Source organism: Canis lupus, chromosome 20, assembly GCF_011100685.1.
Source record: "Canis lupus familiaris isolate Mischka breed German Shepherd chromosome 20, alternate assembly UU_Cfam_GSD_1.0, whole genome shotgun sequence".
Taxonomy (NCBI): Eukaryota; Metazoa; Chordata; class Mammalia; order Carnivora; family Canidae; genus Canis; species Canis lupus.
The window spans coordinates 44,253,309-44,273,697 of NC_049241.1; the positions used below are offsets into that span (position 1 = coordinate 44,253,309).

General features: G+C 49.1%; 1 protein-coding gene and 1 long non-coding RNA gene across 3 annotated transcripts in view; one reads left to right on the forward strand and one right to left on the reverse strand.

Annotated features, from left to right (window-relative positions):
- The window catches only part of GATAD2A (GATA zinc finger domain containing 2A), a 116,709-nt gene extending 106,223 nt beyond the window's left edge, over positions 1-10,486 (reverse strand). The window contains exon 1 of one of the 2 annotated variants that reach the window (XM_038566738.1): positions 10,466-10,486. The gene's annotated coding sequence lies outside the window, so the exon portion shown is untranslated. Of the gene's footprint in view, positions 1-3,064; positions 3,341-10,465 lie in introns of those variants that run through there. The other variant, XM_038566735.1, reaches the window with a different exon arrangement.
- LOC119864709 lies at positions 3,320-14,752 on the forward strand. The gene is made up of 3 exons (XR_005374996.1): positions 3,320-3,600; positions 10,492-10,555; positions 14,109-14,752. It is a non-coding gene; the product is annotated as an uncharacterized LOC119864709 (long non-coding RNA).
- The last annotated feature ends 5,637 nt before the right edge of the window (positions 14,753-20,389 follow it).

A 20,389-nucleotide genomic window follows, 5' to 3' on the forward strand; every position in this document is an offset into this window, starting at 1 on the left:
CTTCCTGGTCTGGAAGTCCAGACCAGAACCCTAATCTCCTGAGCACAACAGCCAACCTTTATTGCACACCAACCATGTGCTAGGCATTATGCTGGCTGCCTCCCCTTCATTACCTCAGATTCATTCATTCTTATGTCTAGGAAGCATTTCCCATATGTAGGCACCTTCACACACATTCATAGATATGTGACCCCTCAAATATTTGGTAATGTGCTGATTTTGCATTATAACTTGTGCAAGATCACACAACTAGGAAGGACAGACCAAAACCTGATCAGGTCCTTCTGACTTCAAAGCTCCTGCTTCCCTTTTCAACACCTCATCCTGCCGGTGCTATGGGTTTCATTCAAAATAATAAATATGTGCCAGCACTTCTCTGCCCTGTTTCAGGAAACCCTAAGCTCCAAGCTCCCCACTATTCTTCCCCTTCCCCTCAGGGCAGTGCCTACAACTGACCAGGAAGAGGCAGTAGGAGAACAACCAGGTCTGCAGCACCTTCCTGCCTGGACTTGACTACCCCAGGAGCAGAGGGCCCAGGAAACTCTCCAAGCGCTTCTCCACAGAAGAAAATAGCTCGAGTTGAAACTTGTGTCCACATGGTCCACCGACAGATTTAGAACTCAAATTATAGCCTCGGCAGGAATCTTCACAAAGGACTCAAATTAAGCAAGACCCAGATGGAAACGAACAGGAGAGAGACAGCCTTAAGTCACATTGTAAAGTGAACTGCAGTTCTAGCAGAGTCAGAGAAGAACTTGTTGAAATGCTAAACCAAACAGTTCAGCCTACATTTCAGAACTCCACTTCAAGAACATTCTCCCCACGTTTTTAGCCTGAGACTTGTGCATGGACACGAAGTGGTTACAAGTTACTCAGGTTTCAAACTGAGTTCATTCCTGTCCTTTGGACCATCTCTCAATGCCAGCATTCATCTACTTGGGCTCCAGAGAGCTCTGCGTTTGGCAAAGCAGATAAAATTAGCTACTGGAGTGAATTTGGAATCCAGGGTGGGCCATTAAAAAAAGTACATAGGAGATTTGTAAAAGTCATGTAAAAACTTCCTTTGGGCCAGGCTGAAGTTACCTAAAACTTAGAGAAATGCTGTCAAATTCCCTGTCCTTTGCCTCCTTTCCACCCTTCCTGGATATAAGGTGACCCATTTCCTGCTTCTTGGCCTTCCGTTCAAAGCAGAGTGGCCCACAAACTGAAAATCCTCTAGAGATCAAGGGGTGAATCAGAGGACCTAAGAAGAGAAAACACAGCAGGAAGACCTAAAGGACTGTTTTTGCTTCTCCTTTTTTTGGGGTGGTGGGTGGGGGGTGGTGGAGAATGGTGTATTACACTATGCAGAGGGAGGACTGAGGGATGGGACAGGAAGTGGGTCAGTCCGACAGCCAAACAGTGTGATAATGGGGGATAGTGGGAGGACAATGCTCCAGCCCTGTCCCTCCTGTCTCCACAATGGCCTGACAACACTGTGGTGGCCCACAGCTCAAAAATGGAGTAAGCAAGGTGGTCATCTGGCAACAGCTCCTGCTCCCCCTCAAATCCAGCAGGTCTCAGAAAAACGAGAGAAAACAACACTTTTTGACTGTCTCCCAAATTCCTTTCCAGCCACAAAATTCTCCAGGTCCCTGGAAGCTGAGGTAAGAGTTCAAAGAACTCCTCCTCCAATCTGGCAAGAAAGAAGACTGAAGAGGAGGCACATTTCTGGTCTCCCCTTCCAGAATGGAGGAAGAGAGTGCTCCAAACAGGAACAGGGGAACCTTGAAGTTAGAGGATCCAAGGAAAATGAAGGAAGAGTTTCTCCCTTAGAGAATCAGGAGGAAAACTTCAGGAAAGGGGGAAACGTCCTGAGTCAAGTGAGAGGGAAACTCCCCAGAATGCAGGGGCACCCATCAGAGAAGTGAAGAAATCCACAGTGTATCCCAGCAGAAGATATCTTGGAAAAGTAGAGGCACACTTAAGAAACATGAGGATTCCCTAGGAGAGGGACATCCCATATTAAGGAGAAGCTCTGAAGGAGCTAGGGAACTTTCAGAAAAGTGTGGTTTCCATAGATTACTGGAGAACCCAAAAGAAAATATTTTGGAAAAGTGGGGAACTTTTCCTTCAAGAACCAAGGATCCAGTCAGGTGAATGAGCAGTTCAGGGTAGTGGGGGACCCCTCAGGAGAGAGAAGGCACTCATCAGAAAGTAGGGGGTCCCATCAAGAGTGGGGATAATTCAGAAAAGTGGGGAACACGTACAGGAGGGATTCTGACACCTCGGATTAGTTGGGGGACGACTGGGAGGAGGAGGAGGTCACCCATAGGAGTTGGGACAAAGAGCAAGGAGAGCATCTCAGAAAGGGAGAGGGTAAGGGAGAGGGTAGAAGTGGGAGACACCTTAGAAAAGCAAGGGCAAAGGGGGAACACGAAGAATAAGAGGGACAACAGCTCAGAGAAGCAGGGCTTTCCAGCTTGGGGGGGGGGTGTCCCTGGAAAGGCAGGGAGGTCTCCTCAGAGAGGATGGGGTCTCCCAGAGAAGTGAGGAGGGTCCCCCAGAAGCAGGGTGTCTCCTGAGAAAATCAAGGGTCCCCAAGGAATCGCCGGGTCCCCTCAGGGACAGAGCACATCCTCCGAGAAGCAGGGGGCCCCTTGGAGAAGCTAGAAGGGGGCTCGCGGGGAGGCAGGGCTCTCAGAGAAGGGGCGAATGGCCCTCAGGGAAGCAGGCGGTCCTTCAAAGACACGGGGGGGGGGATGGTGGGCTCCCTCGCAGAGGCGGAAGAGTCCCTCAGAAAAGTGGAGTGTCCATCAGAGAAGGGGGGCACCTCTCAGAAAAGTGGGGTCCCTCAGAGGAGTGGAGTATCTTAGAGAGGTGGGGTCCCTCAGAAAAGTGGGGGCCACTCAGAGACATGGGGGTCCCTTGGAAAAGGGGTTCTCCCCTCAGAGAGGCAGGGGTCCCCTCAGACAAGAGGGTCTGCGCACCGGAGGCGGTCCCCTCAGAGAAGCGGAAGCCCCAGAGAAGCCCGGAGCACCGGAAGCCGGGGACCCGCCACCAGCGGCGCCGGCCCCTCACTCACCGAAGTTGCTCGGCGCCTCTGCGGGCGGCTGCTGGGCCCCGGGTGGCCTCGGTAGGTGGGGTCCGGTCCGGTCCGCTCGAGTCCCGCGGCAGTGGATCCCTCAGGTGGCGCCCGTGGCGGCAGCGGAGACAGGACGACGGACTGCCGACCGACCGACTGCGCGGGCGGCGCGGAGCGCGCTCGGGTGGCGGGGGTGCGCGTGCGCGCGCCGGGGCGCTGACCCCGGGCGGGAGGAGCTGCCGCGCCGCGCTCGGAGCCGCCGCTCGGTCTCGCCGCTCCTTCTCACACTGAAATTGCCCGCTTCGCAGCCCGGCTTCCCCGGTTGCTAGGCAGATTTCGCCTCGCACACTTCCGGGTTGAGCAGCGTCTCGTCGAGTGGCGGCGCCGCAGGCCAATGAGGTCCGGCCGAGGCTCCGGGGATCCGCGCCCCACGGAGGGCGTGGCCAGCCTTACGATGGACAGGACCCGACAGCCAACGAGAGCGTGAGCCGGCTGGCCCTCGGGATCGCGCCGGCGATCTGGGCGGGCCCGAGGAGGTGGGACGGGGTGACTGACAAGCGGTCTGCCAGTGGGAGAGTGGAGCGGATCTCAGGGCCAGTCAGAGCCCTGTGGGGGCGGGGCTTCGGCTTCGGGGCGGGAACGCCACAAGGGGCGGGGACTTGGAGACGCGTCAATTCTTGGTCGGCTCCCTCCGACCCCGGAGGGCGTTTCGGCTGGGCCGCCCGGCGGCCGACAACTGGCTGGGCAGGGGGTTCCCCGCAGTGCTCAGCAGGGGCGCCCCACCCACAATGCACCGGAGAGGGCCTGGGCAGGGCGGGCGTGGGGCGGTTACGCCGGGCGGTGGGCGGGGCCGCGTGAGGCGCGCTCCGAGGAGACTGGGCAGCACTGGCCTCGGCCTTGTTCCCGAGGGAATTCATTACCTTCCTGCGCTCTTTTCTGACAAGAGTTGTGGGTTCGACCTCTTCTGAGAAGAATCTTGAGGATTCTTGTCCCTGGTCCCATTCTAAGGAGAATCTTCGGAATTCGTGTCCTAGCCCCCATTCTGAAGAGAATCCAGGAATCTTGCCCCTGGCCCCTCTTCTAGAGAATCTTGGAGGTTCCTGTTATGCCCCTCTTCTGAGGAAAGTTTTGGCGATTCTTGCCCTGCCTGCTTTTCCGAGAATTGCCAGGATGAGGATGATTTTGTAGATTCACGATTCTGTTTTCTAAGAAAATTTGTAGAGGTTCGGGCCCTTGCCCCCTTTCCTAAGGAGAATTTGGGGAACTCAAGTCCCACTTTTTTTCCTGGAGATTATTTGGAGAGCATACCTTGCCTCTTTTCTGAGCACGATTAGGGGCCACTAGCCTTCTGCCTCCCTCGGCTGAAGGGTAGCGTGGGCTTTGTGCCCTGGTTTTCATATCCAAAGATAACTCGGGAAATTCCTACCCTTGTGTGTCCCTCCTGGGACCAGAAGAGAAATTTGCTACTTCAAACACCTCTTTTTTCTCCTGAGAGGAATCCCGGAAAATTGATGCTCTCCCTCTCCCCCCATCCCTTTACTGAAGAAATGTCAGGCAGTTGTGCTCCCCGAACTTTTTCTTTTCTTTTTTTTTTTAAGATTTTATTTATTTATTCATGAGAGACACACAGAGAGAGGCAGAGACACAGGCAGAGGGAGAAGCAGGCTCCATGCAGGGAGCCCGATGTGGGACCCGATCCCGGGACTTCAGGATCATGCCCTGGGCCAAAGGCAGACGCCCAACCGCTGAGCCACCCAGGCATTCCCCCAAACTTTTTCTAACTAGTCTCTGTGTTGCAGTAATTGTTCCGCTTTTCCTAGGAACTGTGACCATTTGACTCCTAGAAAATTTGGAGGAGTTAAATACTTCCTTTTTGGAAAAGCAACCCATTTAGCCCTCTTTCCCCTTTTTTTTTTTTTTTTTTTTTTTTTTTTGAGAGTGTTTTTCTGTGCAGCTCTCTTCTCTCTCCCAAGGGTCAATCAAATCTGTTGCCATTCCTGACTCTGTCCTCTATCAAGTTCTTCAGCCTCAGTTTCCCTTTTCTATAGGCTGGGGCCCTTCCAAGCAGCATTCCTGCTTCCCACCCACCCCCAGACAAAACTCATCAGTCACTCACACTTCACTGTTTGCACCTCTGCTGTAGGATGTGTACCATGGCCCACCTGGTGTCAGAGGCCTTTGTCTCTGTCTTCCCCCTTTTAATCTGAATTCCTTGTCTGATTTCCCCCTCAAAGAACCCAGCTTTGGGGAGCCTGGCTGGCTCAGTTGGTAATACATACAACTCTTGATCTCAGGGTTGTAAGCTCAAGCCCCCACATTGGGTATAGAGGTTACTTAAAAATAAAATATTTCAAAGAACCCAGCGTTAGGGCACCTGGCTGGCTCAGTCAGAAAAGAATGTGACTCTCAATTGTGGGGGTCGTGAGTTTGAGCCCCACATTGTGTGGAGGTTACTTACTTATAAATAAATAAGAACAACAAGAAAGGGATCCCTGGGTGGCGCAGCGGTTTGGCGCCTGCCTTTGGCCCAGGGCGCGATCCTGGAGACCCGGGATCAAATCCCACGTCGGGCTCCCGGTGCACGGAGCCTGCTTCTCCCTCTGCCTGTGTCTCTGAGCCTCTCTCTCTCTCTCTGTGACTATCATGAATAAATAAATAAAATCTTTAAAAAAAAAAAAAAAGAACAACAAGAAAATGGCTTTGCCCTTTGTAGACAACCAAATGACCACTGAATCAAAGAGGTGAAGAAAGCTACAATGAGAAAGACCCATAACACTGTGACGATTCAATATGGCAAACTTTTATCTCCTCTACTTTGTGCACAGAAATGTGCAAGGTACTGAGATACCTGAATTATAGAAGGGAGCTTGTGAGCCAAGATGAACACAATAAAGGGAAACAGGCCTGTCAGGCAAGGCAGAATGTTATACTAAAGAGATACCAAGAAGATGTTGTAGGAATGTGATTAAATGAGATAATGATGTGAAACTGTTTTGTAAACCGTGAAGCAGTAGTGGAAGGGATTATTGTTATTGTTACAAGCGGGCTAACATTCCTAGAAGAAAAGTAAAGGATAAATTCTGAGAGTCCCAGGAATGGGAGGTTGGCAGGCAGCCCTGTGGGGCCTGATTGCCTAACTGAGCTCAGCAGGGATCCAAGTGGCAAGGTGGATGGAGTCCTTGGCTAGGGAAGGAAGCCACTGGAAACATGAAGACAACGTGTTCCCAGAGTCCCTTGTTTGCACCTCTTTTTTACCACATTCTGCAAGTGTCTGAGGCAGTCTGGGTGGACAATAAACACTCAGAATTTGGTGGCTAGCAGAGCTGTAGTTGAATTCCCAGGAGCTAGGCCAGTTTCTTTCCTCAGCCTATCAGAAATGAGAACACCAGTCTCTAAAGGTTGCACCGATGAGTGTAAGCTCAAAGTGCCTTGTACCCTGTATGGAGCACAGTAGGATTCAGGAGCTTTTCCTTTCATTACAGTCACTAAGCAGGATGTTTTCTGAGAGTAGGACTCCAGTCTTATTCGTTTAAGTAATCCCTCAGTGCTTTTATAATGACTGAATTGAACTGGGATCAAAGAGCAGCTCATTGTCCAACACTTCATTTTATACATGAGAAATGGAGAGGCATAGAGGACAACTGTGACTTGTTCACATCCCACTGCTACTCTATGCCTGGATCCTAAACTTGCATTGTCTTAATCTCACTTTGGGCCAATGTGCAGGAAAGGGGAGAAGAGGGAGCTATCCCCCTGAGTCCTTATGCCATGTTGAGACATGTTAAGAACTAGAAACTTCCTGAGCTTCATCTCTCCTTTAGACAAGCCGTGGGAAAGTTCTGGATACAGGTCTGTTGGAATCCCCTAACTCCGAGAGCAAAGGGCAAGTGGGGGACCATAACCAGAATCAAGGCCACTGAAATTCACTTTGTCAAAGAGAGATTGCAAATGAAGTGAAATTATTTCAGGGTTATCTTGTGTAATTTCTAGACTGATCCCTAGAAATGTCAAGACCTATAATTATGTTTCACCTTTTTATTTTAAGAATGTACAGAATTTCTTTATTCTCTGGAAAAAGGCATTGCCTAGAGGCAGAGATGTTGGATTAAGGGATGTCTGTGAAGTCTGGAATCCTAAACATAAACAAGAGCCCCACTTGGCTGGGAAATTGTATCCTGGAAGAGTCTAAGGCAAAGGGGCATTCATCAGAGGGAGTGAAATGCCCCACCAAGTTGGATGACAAGAGCACAGCTTCTGACATAAAAAATGAAAAGGGCATGTGACCCATACCAAGGATGGCTTTCCTTTCCACAGTGGTAGTAGTGATTGCATCTCTACATCAAGGCGTGTCTCTTCCTGGGTCTGGGAAATCATGTGGGCAAACTGGCTAAGTGACATTCACATCCAAATAGGGAAATGGGAACTGAGCCAGGTGACTGCACAGGCAGCAAGGAAGGCAAGGCCTCAGTGGTAGTTAGAAAAATGAGGGCCTGGTGGGTGCCAGACTACAGACCCCCTACTGGTGTTAGGGTCTTAGACAAGGAAGAGTGTCACTAACAATGAAGAATGATAGCTGGTTAATACCAGTGGGAAGGGTACTAAGCACAAAAGTTAAAATCCTCCAGTGTCAGTTGGCAGTTCAGGTGACCAGAGCAAAGTGTCCTTCCATCATTGCCTCCTAAGATTGTTGGACTGCAAAATTCATTTGGGATTGCCAAACACTTTGAAGCTCGAATACGTGAATTGCTAATCTGCTAAAACTTGCATCCTTTAGGAAGGCCATTGGAATTGGCCCTGGTTCTCCCAGGGAAAGGATGGTAAAACGTCAGTGACTGTTTTCAAAGAGAAATAGACACTACCAAATCAAGGGTTTGACCTAAGTCATCCTCCTGCTCCCCCAAGAGAAAGTCAGGTGGCACCTAAATTATCCAGGGGTGGGAAGCACAGTGTAGTTTTATTGGTGTTGGTTGGCAAGAAAATCTGGAATTGAGTCCAAATGCAGCCCAAGAGCCCTTTCTTTAAAAAAAAAAAAAAAATTTATTCATGGGAAATACAGAGAGAGAGATAGACAGAGACATAGGCAGAGGGAGAAGCAGACTCCATGCAGGGAGCCCTATGTGGGACTGGATCCCGGGACTCGAGGATCACACCCTGAGCTGAACGCAGACGCTAAACCACTGAGCCACCCAGGTGTCTCCCAGGAGCCCTTTCTGCGAGGCTTTTTTAGTCTCTAGGTCAAAAACCTGGACCGTAATAACAAATCTTACCTGGTTCTTATCGACGTAATTAAATGGGATTAGTGATAACCCTTTTGCTGAAGCAAAAAGTATGGTCTACACCTACACCTACAGCCTAGAAGACTACTAAGTCAAAAGGGTGACTTCCCCAACCAGGATAGAAAGCATTTCTGAACAGGAGGGAGTTCATCTTTGGCTACTTTGTGGGCAGACAGAGGAGCTAACTGCAGTGCTAGATGGGAAGGAGTCGCCTTACTGCCACCAGTGGAGGAAGAATTCCCCTTGAGGTTCTGTGGGATCTGAAGGCCTTTAGCATCCTAAACAAGCCTTACATCTAAGCCTAAAACCCAGGTCAGGGCTTTCCACTGCATGTCTTTTTTTTTTTTTTTTTTTTAAGATTTTATTTATTTATTCATGAGAGAGAGAGAGAGAGAGAGGTAGAGACACAGGCAGAGGGAGAAGCAGGCTCCCTGCAGGGAACCCCATGCGGGACTCAATCCCGGGACCCCAGGATCACGCCCTGAGCCAAAGGCAGATGCTTTAACCACTGGGCCACTGAGCCACTGAGGCGTCCCTCCACTGCATTTCTGATCCTCCCCCCAACCTCTCTCTGCCTTCAGACAAGAGCCCTGTGCCCTAGGACTGAAGTGACTGCCTCTCTGCCTCCAAGTGACATGCATGTCACGCCTGTGGACCCGGCCCACTGCTTTCATTCCTATGCCATTCCTTCCTCCCTGTCAGGCTGGTGTCTAATCCTGCCACTAAAATCATTCTCTCAAATTACTGAGAGCTGAGTGATTCCCCTTCCAGGAATTCTCCTTGGTCTGCATTTTCTCCAACCTCCAGCCTCCAGATACTCCCTACTCCTTGAAATGTCTTTCTTGACTTCTGGGGAACTAACCGTCTTCTAGTCTCCTGTTCAGTCTTTATCCAACTTCTACCTGGAAATTCTGTCACGTTGCTCCTCTGTCTCTCTCTCTCTCTCTCTCTCTTTCTCTCTTTTTTTTTTTTTTTTTAAGATTTTGTTGATGGGATCCCTGGGTGGCTCAGTGGTTTAGCACCTGCCTTTGGCCCAGGACGTGATCCTGGGGTCCCGGGATGGAGTCCCACATCAGGCTCCCTGCATGGAGCCTGCTTCTCCCTCTGCCTATGTCTCTTCTACCTGTGTGTGTGTGTGTGTGTGTGTGTGTGTGTGTGTCTCATGAATAAATAATTTTTAAAGTTTTATTCATGAGAGACACAGATCGAAGCTTAGGCAGAGGGAGAAGAAGGCTTCCTGTGGGGAGCCTGATGCGGGACTCGATCTCAGGACCCTGAGATCACTACCTGAGTGGAAGGCAGATGTTCAACCACGGAGCAACCCAGGTGCCTCCCTACTTTTTTTTTTTTAAGATTTTATTTATTTATTCATGAGAGACACAGAGAGAGAGAGAGAGAGGCAGAGACACAGGCAGAAGGAGAAGCAGGCTCCATGCAGGGAGACTGATGTGGGACTCGATCCAGGGTCTCCAGGATCACGCCCTGGGCCAAAGGCAGACGCTCAACCACTGAGCCACCCAGGCATCCCTCACTCATCAAACTTAGTTGCTCAATATTATGATTCGTCCCCTTGATTTTCTTTCTGTTCGTTTGATTTCCGTTGCTACCACCCATTACCCAACTGCTCTTAATGACTCTGGTAATCCATTACACGAAAACTGTTAGACTGATTTCTCTTAAATCAAGAACCATGTCACACCCCTACTCAAAAAAACTTCAATTTTTAAGAAGGCTGTCTTGTATTGCTTTTGTAATCAAGAAAAAAAAAATCTGGGATCCCTGGGTGGCGCAGCGGTTTGGCGCCTGCCTTTGGCCCAGGGCGCGATCCTGGAGACCCGGGATCGAATCCCACATCGGGCTCCCGGTGCATGGAGCCTGCTTCTCCCTCTGCCTGTGTCTCTGCCTCTCTCTCTCTCTCTCTGTGACTATCATGAATAAATAAATAAAATCTTTAAAAAAAAAAAAAAAAAAAGAAAAAGAAAAAAAAAATCTTTTTAAGCCCACCATCACCAAAGGTTGAATCTTGGCTTGGCATTCAAAGTTATCTCTTTGGACTTCCCTTCACTCCAGTTTCTTCCTGGAATGTGTCATTCAGGAATGATGCCTTACAATAGTACCCCCTTACCTGAAGTTTCGCTTTCCCTGTTTCAGTTTGTCCCAAGGACAAATGCTGGTCTGGATGCAGATGATCCTCCTTCTGAAGCATTGTCAGAAGGTGAGTGGTAGCTCAGTGCTATGTCACAATGCCTACATCATTCACCTCACTTCATCTCATCATGTATGAATTTTATCATCTCACATCATCACAAGAAGGATAAGTACAATACAATAAGATATTTTGAGAGAATGTGAAAGAGACACCAAATACACTTAACTTTTATTCTATTACATTGTTATAATTATTCTACTTTGTTATCAGTCATTGTGCCTTTCTGTGCCTAATTTATAAATCAAACTTTATCATAGATATATATATACGTGAAAAAAATAATAGTATATACAGAGTTCAGTACTATCCATGATTTCAGGCATCCACTGGGTGTCTTGGAATGTATCCCCCATGGGGATATGTTGATCAGGGCAAAATGTCCCTCTCTGGATTCCATGGGACTTCAGAATGCCTCAAGATATCAATAGGCATTCTGTGATTAGTTTCTCTGTTTCAAAATTATTTTTTCAATTAGAAGATTTTGCTAAACCTTTCCTATTGATAATTGATGTTGTCATGGTGTATTGCAAACTTCCTTGACAAGGTGAGCTTTTTTTTTTTTTTTTTTTTTTTAAGATTTTACTTATTTATTCATGAGAGACACAGAGAAAGAGAGAGGCAGGCTCCATGCAGGGAGCCCGATGTGGGACTTGATCCTGGGACTCCAGGATCACGCCCTGGGCCAAAGGCAGATGCTCAGCCTCTGAGCCACCCAGGGATCCCCTGTTTTCTTTTATTCTAAGAACACCCATTAACCTCCTGGTGAACTCACAGTCAGGGGAACATGGTTCATGATTTCAGAAGGGCTGGTTCCACATGCTGCCCTTGGCTAAGCCAGCTTCTGCCACCCCTTATTGCATCCCCCTCTCTTAGTAATGTATGGGGTTACGGGATAGTGCCCCATTTTGGAGGAGATACAATTGAGGCTCAGGGATTTTGATTTGACCAGGGTCACAAATAAATAAAACCAGAACCTCACTCTGAATTCCAATCCTGAAATCTTAGCTGCTGCCCACATTCTCCCCAAAGTCCTCCCAGCTACTTCAAATTAGACCTGAACATGGTCACAGGTCTTTGGGCTGCAGCACAGAAAGGCAGGAAGGTGCAAAGAGGGGGTCCCTGCATGGCTCAGCGGTTTAGTGCCTGCCTTCGGCCCAGGGTGTGATCCTGGAGTCCCGGGATTGAGTCCCACATCAGGCTCCCTGCATGGAGCCTGCTTCTCCCTCTGCCTGTGTCTCTGCCTCTCTGTGTGTCTCTCATGAATAAGGAGAAGCAGGCTCCACACAGGGAACCCGATGTGGGACTCGATCCTGGGACCCCAGGATTACACCCTGAGCCAAAGTCAGGTGCTCTACCACTAAGCCACCCAGGCATCCCGTCATCCCTTGTTTTTTTGTGTGTGCATTTTGTATTAATTCATCACACAAAGTGGGTAAGATGGCTCTCCTTCCTTCCTTCTCTCCCTTTCCCTACCCCCCGATTCCTTTTTTCTTTCTTTCTCTCTCTTTCTTTCTTTCTTTCTTTCTTTTCTTTCTTTCTTTCTTCTTTCTTTCTTTTTTTTCTTTTTCCTTCTTTCCTTCTTTCCTTCCTTTCATCCTTCTTTCCTTCCTTATCTTCATTAGATAATACGTTCCCAGAGGATAGCACCATAATCCTCAATATACACATTATAAGTACACATATACCTTTAATATTCTCATGGCCAATTACCTATCAAAAATAACTGCCTGGGTCACCCATGTTCTCCTCATGCCTCCCCTCCTTGTCCCCTTTTCGTGTAGATAATCCCATGTTGGGGACTATTGGAGCAGAGAAGAAGTTAAGAAATCAGCCAGTCCACCTTCTACATTTCCCAAGGGAGGAGTGCCCACAGAGGGTGTGACTTAGTTCGTTAGCAAGACAGGGGCTGAGCTGGTCTTTGGGCTAAGCCTGACTGAGTCTCAAAGGCCATAGATTCACTGTACTTTCATGGTTATTTGAATTCCAGTGGGGAGAACAGGCAGCTTAGGGATCCAGGGTTTGTGCTCTTGGGTGGAATTCAGCAGTCCCCAAGGAGCTCTGAGCACTCAGGGACCGTGCCCCTGAGGGTCACACATGTGTCTTAGTGAAGAAAGTTTCTTTGTCATTGCCACTTCCGTCCTCCATATTAAGGCCATTGGGCCAGTCTGTGGGGAAGCAGCCACCAGGGCTCCCTGCCTTTGGCTTCCACCCAAACTGGGCCAGGCTTGTCCTTCCTGTTGCTCAGCCTCTGACATATCTGATCGCCAAGGTTCTAGTCTTTATGAAAATTTTCTCCTGGATTGTTGCTGAAGCATAGACAAGAAAGCTGGGAGAAAGAGATTTTTCCCCGGACATATAAAAAAATATAGAAAAAAAAATAGAAATAGACCTGATCAGCAGGGATCCTCCTCTTTCTCCTGTGCAGATAGGCACAGGGCTGGCAGTGGATGGATGGCAAAATGAGCACTGCGAGGGTGGCCTGGAATAAAAAAGGACACCTAGTGCCTCCATCTCATTTTGTTCTTTTGGTTCTAATCTTTCAAAAGCTCACAAATTTGTTCATATGTTAATTTATGCTGCAAATGTTTAATGAGCTCCTAATAAGGGCCAGACATCCTGAGGCAGAGCTGTGGGCATAGACACTAGGGAGAAGGCATCTCTCCCTCCCTCTGAACTTCGGGCCTCTTGTCTCCTGGCCCACAGGCTGTGACATTAGGCTCTTGCACATCCTCCAAAGTGGTTCTATTCTACATACAGAAGTATGGGGCCCACATTGATTTTGTGCACACAGAGAGATACACTCAGACCGTAGGTTATAATTTCTTAAATTGAAAGCAAGTGGTCTGGTGTGTGATGCTTCTCACCACAGATTCAAGGCAGCAGCCTCAGTGATTCAGGACTATCCTGTGGGGTTTGGTTCCAGCCTCTAGAATGTTCCTGAGAACCAAGCACCTTGCTGTCCACCATAGAAAGTCCTAGAAGCTCCTGCACTGAGGAAATTGCTAGGACCCTTGGAGCAGGGGTATTTATTTCTACATGTCCTGGGTTGGGAAATGCTAAATCACAACTTTTGCCTAGATTTAGAGACTAACTTACCTTCCTTCTTAGTAGTATAGGAGTCCCTAGAACTGCTTGGTCTTAGAAAGCTTCATGTCTGCTCCAGGTAATGCTGAGATCCAGGAGCTTGCAGTACAGGGGGAGATGGCCCTCTGGCAGGAGTTTCAGTGCAAGGCTTAGGTTCCTTTTTTTTAATTTTTATTTTATGTTTTTCATATATATTTTTTAAGATTTTATTTATTTATTCATAGAGCTGCAGAGAGAGAGAGAGAGAGGCAGAGACACAGGCAGAGGGAGAAGCAGGCTCCATGCAGAGAGCCTGACGTGGGACTCGATCCAGGGTCTCCAGATCATGCCCTGGGCTGCAGGCGGCGCTAAACCGCTGCACCACCGGGGCTGCCCAAGGCTTAGGTTCCATTTTATTTTATTTTATTTTATTTTATTTTATTTTATTATTTTATTTTATTTTATTTTATTTTATTTTATTTTATTTTATTTTAAGGCTTAGGTTCCTGATTGGGGTTGTCACCCATGGATATTCAGAGGCCTGTGATCAAGTGTCTGGATGCTGTGGTGAGTAGTAAGGTGATTGGGAAAAGACAGACCAACAAAGAAATGAAGAAGATAATTTCAACTACTGATGATGAAGATGAAGAAAAGTAATCAAGGGTGTGACACAGTGACTGGGGAGGCCTCTGGCCAGGGTAGGAGTCATGGGCTTGCAAGCAGGTGGGTTTGAGCAGAGACCTGAATCTTACTAAACTGGAAACAAACATTCTGGGCAGAGGGGAATAGTGAGTGCCACAGTCCTGAGATGGCAACAAGTATGGGACAGAGCGGCTGGCAAGCTGGTGGGCAGGGATGACGTAGGAGAGGCTGTCTGATATTTTGGGCTTGGGAGGAGGTGGGATTTTATTCTAATGGGAAGAAGGAAGCGTACTGCAAAGCCCTATGAGTTCTGTTTCCCCACCAGTAAAATTCCTTACTTGGACTCAGTAATCTTCCAGCTCTCTGATTGCAGGCTTACGTTCCCTTATTCAAGGATATTATTGAGGCTCCAGGGTGGCCAGACGTAGCAAATGAAAACATATGACACCCAGTCAGATTTGTTTGTTTGTTTGTTTTTTTAATAAGATTTTATTTATTATTCATGAGAGAGAGAGTGAGAGGCAGAGACAGAAGCAGAGGGAGAAGCAGGCTCCACGCAGGGGGCCCAACATGGGACTCAATCCCGGGACTCCAGGATCATACCCTGGGCCGAAGGTGGCGCTAAAACCGCTGAGCCACCCGGGCTGCCCCACCCAGTCAGATTTGAATTTCAGATCAATCAACAATGGATAGTCCTTTAGTATAAATCTACCCGAAGATGTCAGAGTTATCTTCCATGTGCCAGGCCACAGCTAGGAGTCAGTCTGGGTTTGAGTAATCCATTTCACATGATCTCCATAGTTTGGTGCTTTTGGAGGAACTGGTCAAATGTGAAGGTTAGAATATGGTGTGGCTTGAGAGAGAGATGAACCAGCTTGAAAAATCCACTTTGGCCCCAAATTATGACCTTGAACCGGTGATTTTTTTTAAAAATTTATTTATTCATGAGACACACACACACACACACACACACACACACACACACACACACAGGGAGAAGCAGGCTCCATGCAGGAATCCTGAGATGGGACTCAATCCCACGACCCCCGGATCATGCCCTGAGCCAAAGGCAGGCCGTCAACCAATGAGCCACCCAGGTGTCCCTGAACCGGTGATTATTTTGGGTGTTTCAACTCTTATTAAATGCCCACATAGCATTGATTGAAATGCCTCTGGCATTCCCTGTGCCACAAACATGTATCACGTTGTATCACGTTTCTCAGATGGATCTAGGTTCTGACTTTCTTTTTTAATATTTTTTATGAGAGAGAGAGGCAGAGACACAGGCAGAGGGAGAAGCAGGCTCCATGCAGGGAGCCTGACTCGGGACTCGATCCCAGGTCTCCAGGATCATACCCCGGGCCGAAGGTGGCACCAAACCGCTGGGCCATCGGGGCTGCCCTAGGTTCTGACTTTTTTCATGGATGTTGAGAGAAGGCAGGGGAACATGTTTGGCACTCATCCACTGTCCTCACTGGCTGTGAGCACCAAGGGTAGGCGTGAAGGTTGGAAGAATCCAGATGTGGCAACAGGCTGCTCTTCCCATCACAGGGACTGAATTGACACTGCTGTGGGGTCTCTGTGTTCAAAGCCCACCTGGCCCTGCACTCTGCAGTCAAGGCATGTGAGTGTCCCATAGCCAGGCCAACCACAAGTGTGGCCTGTGTCCATTTCAGGACACAGTCAGGGAGGGGTAAATAATCCCTGAAAAATAATCTCCTTAAGGTTTTGGGTCTGAGGAGAACTAGATGCTGAGAGAGAAACAGATCCTGTGAATGAGGGATTTGGGTGTGGCCCAGCTGGGACTTCCTTCTGTTGGCACCAGAAGAAGAACGTTTTGGAGGCAGGAAGAACTTCTTTAAGAGATGAATTCCCCTTTCCTGGGAAGGGGGTGGCTCAGGAAACAGTGTGGTAGCTGCTGGGCAGGGTTTTAGGAGAAGTTGGATCAGGGACCTGGCTCTGAAGCATCTGCTCTGGTTGATTTGTGGTGATGTCAGGGGTACCCTGGCCCCTGGCCCCTGCAATTGGAGTCTGCATTATACAAGAGGGTCAGTGACCCCCATCTTTGTTATTGTTACTGTCTGACCCACACCCCTGTGCGCATTTAGCCCTCACCCCCCAGTTTGTTTCTGGGATATAGGCCTGAGAGTGGTGGGGGAGAAGGACCTGAGGGGATTCAGGGATTTGATCCCTTTTCTGAAAATGGGTGCTCAGCCACTTTCTCCAACCATCAGTGTCCTCTTGGACATGACCCAGGCATCAGCTGTACTCAAGGTGTTTGTGGCAGCCGCTGCCTTCCAGAATGCCACAGGAGGGCTGGCAGCTCCCATGCCTACCCAGCATCCTCTTTTGAGTAGCCAGACACAAGGGCTGGCCCATCCCCTCCCCACAATCTTGGTGTCTATGTAGCAGAAGTTGAAACGTCACTAGCTCTGATTGACTGGCTGAAGGAGGTCTCCCCTCTGTCCTGTCACAGTGCCTGTCCCTGGTTTTCCATCCTACAATGTGCTGCTCTCATCTCACAGGTTGGACATGGCTCCCTCCTTCTTGAGGCTCATTGTCAGACTCCTGGTAGAATGTCCGCTCCCTGAGGGCAGGGACTTTGCCTGATATGGCTTCTACTGTGTCCCCAGTATTCAGCACCCAGTAGGTGCCAAATAAAAGAGGCAAGTAAAAGAGGGAATGGTATAGCCTAACACTTGGAGCACCCTGGGGATGAGCATTTCCGATCCCACATGATACAGAAGGGGAACTCAGAGACTCTGTGATGAAGGTTATTCCACATCCGTGCAAATGAGGACAAGGCCAGGCCACTCTGGGGACTGGCAACTTCCAGCCCATCCTTCCCAGCTAGGCTCAGGACTCCCGTTTGTCCTACCTGGTGGGAACACCGCCCCGGCCACCTCGCCCCCTGGTGGCTGAGGATGGAGCAGGCTGAGCTGCCCACAGCAACTGGTGACACATGCAGATGAAGACAGAGTAGGAGATACACTTCCGGTTCAAAGTGATACTTCTGAGCAGTTTGTACTTAACCCTTTAGTGGAGCATTTGTGCAGAGCTCTATACTAGCAGAATTTTCTCAGGACCACAGGCTCACTCAGGACAGAGTGTGCCTAACTGCAGATGGAGGCTGAACTCCTGTTTGCACTGGGTGTGCAGAATCCTGGTTAGAAATGAGACTTAAGGGACACCTGGGTGGCTCAGCGGTTAAGCGTCTGCCTTTGGCTCAGGGTGTGATCCTAGAGTCCTGGGATCGAGTCCCACATCAGGCTCCCTGCATGGAGCCTGCTTCTTCTTCTGCCTGTGTCTCTGCCTCTCTCTGTGTGTCTCTCATGAATAAATAAAATCTTAAAAAAAAAAAGACACTTAAAACAAACACACCCTGACAAAGTGGCCCATCTCTAGAGAGCTGTGTTTCAGAGAGCTTTTCAGAATACATAGGACAGGGGTGGGGCAAATGATGCTCATCTCTCTCCCACAAACTCCTACCTAGTGTAGGAATGTTGTGATTTTAAAAATGACACTTATTGTAGCAGCTGTAATTCATGGGGAGTATCGTATTTTTCATAAAGCACCAATGTAATAGTCCCTTTAACTATTTTCTGGTCCTTGAAAAAAAGTACCTGAAATATCAAAGTACTAAGGAAATCAAATTAACATAGAAATGAATCTTTCCTTCCTTTTCTCAACCAATTGCATTGTAATCTTACCATGTGAGCATGACTTTGGGTGAAACAAACTTAAATTCTTCAGCAATCCTCCTCCTCCACTTGCCTGGTTCTCTGGGGACCTGAGGGTGGGAGAGGGTGGGAGATGAGGGAGTAGAGCCCCCATGGCCCTCACAGTCCAGCTCCCTCGCCCCTGCCTTTGTCCCTTGACTTCGGTGGACACTCCACTCTCCTCTGACCCCAGTAGCACTTCAGCCTCTTGTGTCCAGTTGGCAACTCTGAGCTAACTGGGGTTGCAATCAGCATGGTTCAAATCAAGGAAGCCATGTCAGGTGCTAAACAGGACCACAGGGGGCCTGACTGCCTGCCTCTCCCAGAGTAGCTTCCTTTGTGGGGAAATGTAGATCTAACGTGCTCAGCTAGGCCAAAGGGGAAGCTAAGATACATTTTGATCATTTTTTTAAAATATTTTATTTGAGAGAGAGAGTGAGAAGAGCATGAACAGGGGGTGAGGGTAGAGGGAGAAGCAGACTCTCCACTGAGCAGGGAGCCTGACTTGGGGCTTGATCCCAGGACTCCGAGATCATGACCTGAGCCAAAGGGAGACACTTAACCGACTGAACCACCCAGGCGCCCCATTGTGATCATTTTTAATTCCCAGGACCCCCAGTACCCTTTGGCCTGGGGGTGTGAAGTTCACCCAGCAGGGTCCTCTTGGCATTTCTGGGGGGGACCCAGGCACAGCGACCAAGCATGCTGACACCTGCAGACAACATAGGCAGGTGTCCACATGGCGTCTGCCAGAACTGCCTGTACTCTTCCTCTTGGGCTGTCCCACGGACCTGCCAGCATGCGCCAGGCCTGGGCTGGGACATTCCTGGCTGATGTCGAGCTGCCGAGTGGAGCAGCCACAGGGAGAGTGCCCCTGGCAGTGGGACAGGTGGGAGCAAGCACAGTCAGTGTTCCAGGACCATTCAGGGAGGAGGTTGGACAACATCCAGGTGGGAGATGTTGCTGTGACTTGGGGAGGGGCAATGAAGACAGCCAGAAATGGGTGGGTCGACAGGCAGGATTTCTGAGGGATGGAGTGTGTGTGAAGGACTACTAATGACCTCCGGCCTGCTCACTCAGTGGTTGGGCCGGTTGCCCTGGCCACTCGCTGGCCTCTGTGAGGCCCACTCCTGTCCTCCCCCCTCATCCTGTGACTACTTCCTGGCTGTTTGTCATCAACTTCCCAAGTGTGTCCTGTGGACCTCGTAGAACTTCTCCATACCATGTCCATTTGTGCTGGCCAGTCCTGCTGAAAAGAATCCGCTTGGCTTTACTGAGGGGTTCCCCTGAATCTATGACTCTGGCAGCCATTCTTTGTTCATCAATATCTGGCAATTAGTGGAAAATTTTCTGGGAACTGATTTATTCAACCAGGGCATTGTTCTGCAGCACCCAAATGAGCCTACTTCCTGTGAAACAGTGGCCATCTCAGGACTGTCACACGTGATTCATTCCCAGCTGGTGGCCACATGCCTGCTGGTGGGGGGCTTGTCACATGGCAGATTTGTGGCTGTGCTCTGGTTGGGTGGGCTCAGGATGTGATTCCTGCAGAAAAGGTGTGAAACTTGAGGTGGGAAAAACGATGTTCAAGCCGACAACAGGGCAGGCCCAACCCACCCCAAGTGATAAAGCCAGTCATGGGGCAGGCATCAACGTGGGCATGGTAGGATCGCTGTGCTGGGGGAGGGCCTTCCTGGCACGGCTACGTGGAATCACTGATAAGCCCAATGGCCAGTGGTTCTGCCTCAGGATCACAGCCCAAAGGAAAGCTCAGACGTGCCCCTAGGAGTGAGCAGTTGAGAGCACTTTGGTGTTACTGAGGAGCACAGGGATGAGAGCGACACAAGGGCCTTGACGTAGTGTGGGAGGCAGCTAGGCACCATCCCTGCACATTAAAAACAAGGCACAACCCAAGAGAATCAAAAATACTTGTTTAAACAACAGGGCAGCCTCGGTGCCTTAGCGGTTTAGCGCTGCCTTCTGCCCAGGGTGTGATCCTGGAGACTCAGGATAGAGTCCCATGTCGGGCTCCCTGCATGGAGCCTGCTTCTCCCTCTGCCTATGTCTCTGCCTCTGTCTCTAATAAACAAATCTTAAAACAACAAAAAATGTGTAGGGGCACATCCACAACAGCGGCACTACTTATAAAAGCCACAAGGAAGAAGCAACCGAAGTACCCATCAGTGGATGAGTGGATAAACAAACTGGTCAATTTATACAGTGGAATATTATCCAGCTTTAAGGAATGATATTCTGATTTGTGCTACATCAGTGAAACTTCAAGTCATATTGAATGAAAGAAGCCAGACACAAAAGGTCACATGTATGATCCCATTTACGTGAAATGTCCAGAACAGGCAAATCCAGAGACAGAAATCAGATTAAGGCTGCCAGGGGCTGGGGGGTTGATTGACAG